The sequence below is a fragment of the Zeus faber genome, assembly GCF_960531495.2.
Source record: "Zeus faber genome assembly, chromosome: 5".
Lineage (NCBI taxonomy): Eukaryota > Metazoa > Chordata > Actinopteri > Zeiformes > Zeidae > Zeus > Zeus faber.
This window is the reverse complement of record NC_137192.1, coordinates 35238252-35243251: the sequence shown is the minus strand read 5'-3', so window position 1 is coordinate 35243251 and position 5000 is coordinate 35238252. Positions and strand designations below refer to the sequence as shown.

Genomic DNA, 5000 nt, shown 5'->3' with positions numbered 1-5000 from the left:
CTCTCACCTCTCACCTTTCACCTCTCACCTCTCACCTCTCACAGACAGAGCGACAGACAGACAAAGCGTCAGGCAGACAGGGTCGTGTTTCAGGAGACCATGATGTAACCCGTCATGAAACACAGCTGATAGCTCTGTTCTATTCTGCTCAGGAAAGAGAGAGAGACAGAGAGAGAGACAGAGAGAGAGACAGAGGGAGAGACAGAGGGAGAGACAGGAACCATGAGTCAGTCAAATCCATCGATCAATCAACCAATCAGTGCCTTCTATTCCCAAAAGAGAGAATCTGTTCATCTAGTCTCACATCTCACAATGTATACAACACACACACAATACACACACAATACACACACAATACATACAGTATGGTGTATTTAAATCATCACATGAATGCCTAAAAATATTTAAATATTATCTTATTATTATTATCTTAATATTTAAAAATAAAATATGAACAACTGGGGGACAAATTATATATCTATATATATATATATATATATATATATATATATATATATATAGATAGACTGTATACTGTATATATGTGTGTGTGTATATATTTGTGTTGACAGAAAGTGGCTGTATGGATGAGTGGAGTCAGGACTGTTTTCTGACTTCATCTTCTCTCGTGATCGTGGTAGAAAAGCCACGGAGCCCAAAGCCGTGGTTTGGGCTCCAGGGAATCTGGCTTTTGAACTTTCCTTGATGCCGAGACGATCCGGTTACAACGGGACGGAGACTCAATCAACACTGAGTATTATCTCTGTTAAATGTGTTGCTTGATTCAACACAGGCATGTGAAGACTGAAACAACTCAGATTTGGGGGCTTGCTTCTACCCAGCATGCTTTGGGGGGAGTTCCACTGTCAGATGCCAACAAGTTTCACCGTTGTTATGGTGATGGTGGTACAACGAGGGGGGGGGGGGGGGAGAGAGAGGGAGAGAGAGGGAGAGAGAGCAGTGGAGGTGCAGGCAGATGGAGGGTTAAGAAGAAGGAATCCCCTCCTCAACGCTGATTCAGCACCTCAGACAGCGCCCGTCCATCTGTCAGTCCAGGAGAGATTAACCTGGTTACCATGGCACCGATACCCCCACACCCCACACCCCACACCCCACATGCAACACCCCACACCCCACACCCGACAACCCACACCCCACACCGCACACCCCACACCCCACACCTGACAACCCACACCCCACACCCGACAACCCACACCCCACACCGCACACCCCACACCCCACACCTGACAACCCACACCCCACTCCCGACACCCAACACCCCACACCCCACACCTGACAACCCACACCCCACACCTGACAACCCACACCCCACACCCGACACCCCACACCCGACACCCCACAACCCACACCCCACACCCCACACCCGACACGCGACACCCCACACCCGACAACCCACACCCCACTCCCGACACCCGACACCCCACACCCGACACCCCACACCCCACACCCGACACGCGACACCCCACACCCGACAACCCACACCCCACTCCCGACACCCGACACCCCACACCCGACACCCCGCACCCGACAACACACCCCACACCCCACACCCCACACCCGACACCCCACACCCCACACCCCACACCCGACACGCGACACCCCACACCTGACAACCCACACCCCACTCCCGACACCCGACACCCCACACCCGACACCCCGCACCCAACAACCCACACCCGACACCCCACACCCCACACCCGACACCCGACAACCCACACCCCACACCCGACACCCCACACCCCACACCCCACACCCGACAACCCACACCCCACACCCGACACCCCACACCCCACACCTGACAACCCACACCCCACTCCCGACACCCGACACCCAACACCCCACACCCCACACCCCACACCCGACACCCGACAACCCACACCCCGCACCCGACACTACCCACACTATTTTGGTTAAAAATTAAACTGATACTGAGCAAAATAACCCTCTTCTGATGTAAAGACATTTAGTATTTAGTCCAAAAGATCGAATGTCTCCTGTAACAGCGATGTCACCATCCATCCATCCATCCATCCATCCATCCATCCATCCATCCATCCATCCATCCATCCATCCATCCATCCATCCATCCATCCTGGTCAGATATTTAAGACATATAAATATACAAATATAATATATTTACTAAACTATACTATATGCACAAGATCAATTATCGTTTTAAAGGTAAAAAATAGTACATTTTCACATGAATACAAGCTGCATGCAGCAATGACCTCCACGTGCTCGTACCGGTGGGACCCAAAAATTCATCGAGGAGGAGTTTGCGAAAGTACAAAGCATAAAAATGACCAAATGGTGACTAAAATTACACCTTTAATCCAATATGGCCGACTTCCTGTTGGGTTTAGGTCATGGCGCCAATATATATATATATATATATATATATAATTTTTTTCATTATTATTTTTTTTTTAAGTCTAGTGATGTTACATGTGTGTCCCGAAATTTCGTGAGTTTTCATGGAAAAAAGTGAATAGGTTTGATTTTTTTGACATTTATACATCTATAGTCGGCGTAGGCGGCCATTTTGCCACGCCCATGCACGGGACCCATATAATATGGAATGCCATGCCGTGACTGATAAGTGTGCAAAATTTCGTGAGAGCAAAAACCAGATTCAAAAAGGCTGAAGAAGAAGAACAAGGAGAATAAATGGAGCAAAAACAATCAGGTCTCCACCCACGTTGTGTGGGCCAACTCCCTGTTGTTTCCATGTGTCAACCATGTTGTCCCAGCGTCACCGTGTAACACCGGTGTCTGCAGCGTTGTTCTGAAGGTGAAACACAACGTTTGTGTTTAAATCTCCTGCGTTGACTTCTGTGACCTGCTTAAAACAAACCCATAATGCTCAGCCATTAAGGAAGAAAAAGTTCAGTTTTTGCTTTCTTCATCGCTTTGGGGAAAGTCTGTCCATTGCATGTGAATCATCCTGAACACGAGCAGTCAGAGCGCGGCGCCCGGGAATCAACTCCAGCTCCAGAGCCGGTGCCTTGCTCAAGGACACCGGCGAGAGTGCGAGGCTGACATGCGCCGCCTTTTGCTGTCGACGCCCGCACGCGTCGGCCCCGTAAGACCAAAAAGACCCGAGCGATGGAGGAGTGAAAGACAGAAGGATGGAGGACAAAGCCCCAAACTGCTGAGTCAGCGTGTCAACCACGCGCACGTCAGGGCTAGAGGCTCCTGCCGGTGCCCCTGAGCAAGACATCCGCCGGCATCTGGAGTTGGGCCGCCCGGGCGTCGCTCCGCGGCAGCTAACTGCTCCTACTCGACACGTCAGGTACTAGGATGGGTAAAATGCAGAGGATACGGGATCATCACCACGATACGGGATCATCACCACCCATCGTGCCACATTCACCATTAAGATGCAATGTTTTACAAAACAAACAAACTAATACGCTGCAGAGTCGCTCAATATAGAATTGCCAACTTCCATCTGGTATTATGAACTCACAGGAACCACACATTAGAGGAGATGAGATCAATAAGATCAATAAGATAAAATATTATAATATAAGATCTTATTCATAATCATTTTAAATTCATAAGCACATGTGATATAAACAGTTTCACTGATTGTTGTGAAAAATTAAGGAAATTCTGCCATTTCACCCAGAGCTGTGTGTGTGTGTGTGTGTGTCTCTGGACAGCCCTGTGGGTGGGGGTGGCGGGTGGAGCAGCATTCACACTTGGTTGGAGCCACAAAGCTCCATTCATGGCTCCCAGTCAGTGAATGGCTGTTTGCCGCTCCCATCGAGCTGCTCCAGGAGCGACTGCAACCAGCAGCTTGGTATGCAGCTCCACCACCGCCACCACCCCAAAACACAACCACCCAAAATGTACAAGCTCCAAAACAACACTGTCTAAACCCCCCCCCCCCCTCTGAACATCACCCCTGAAAATAACACCACCCATCAAAACACCACCAGCCCCTCAAAGCACAACCCCTCAAAAACATCACCCACCCAAAAACACCCCCTCCCGGAAAACACCAAGCCCCGAAAGAATACCACGTCCAAAGACACCAACCCTAACAACACCACCCTGCGGAAAAACCGCCGCCTAAACATGCCATGCCACCAACACCACCCACTAAAACCACCACCTGAAAACACCACCAACCAAAGACACGACCATCCAAATACACCACCCTCAAATAAACCACCAGCCCCAAAAACACCACCCCCTAAAACTAACTCTACCATCCCAGGGAGTGCAGTGCCACTGTGACAGGCACTAGTGGAAGATTAGATATTGCAACACAAAACCAGAAGTTGATTGGCTGATGTCACACACTCCTCCAATCCCTGAGCTGGATGCTCACAGCTGATGGCCGACTCCAGGGAAATGTACTTTATTTTTAGGTTTTATTTTATTTTTAATATATTTCTCCGATTTAAAAAAAAAACACTTTTCTGTCTTTTCTATTTTAGTTGATTCTCACTCGTTAAATGTTTCCTATGTTAATAAAACCCTTTGAATAGAATTGAGGGAAGAGAGCAAATAATATGTATATTCTATATTCTGTTATATATTACATATTATATATTCAGTTATATATTATATTATATATATATTCTACATTCTCTTATATATTATATATTCTTTATTCTGTATATATTAGATATTTTATATTCTACATTCTACATTGTTATATATAATATATTCTATATTCTGTTATATATTTTACATTATATATCCAAGAGGTTTATTTGTCACATACATACACATTGTCATATACATACTTTCATACAAACATGTCATACATATGCAGTGAAATGTCTTTGCAACGCACCCGGAGATTATGAACAATATTGACTAAATATAATATATGACTTAATATAATAACTAACCTAGTTCCTACCTAGCAACTAACTGAAACCAACTGATTCCTAAAACCTGATGCACTTAGTGAACAGAATAATATCAATCAAATAAAATACAAATAAAATAAGACTCAA

General features: G+C 46.5%; 1 protein-coding gene across 1 annotated transcript in view; it reads right to left on the bottom strand.

The window, feature by feature from the left end:
* The window catches only part of LOC307230336 (dedicator of cytokinesis protein 3-like), a gene marked incomplete at both ends in the record, with an annotated part of 128695 nt that overhangs the window by 123149 nt on the left and 546 nt on the right, over positions 1 to 5000 (bottom strand).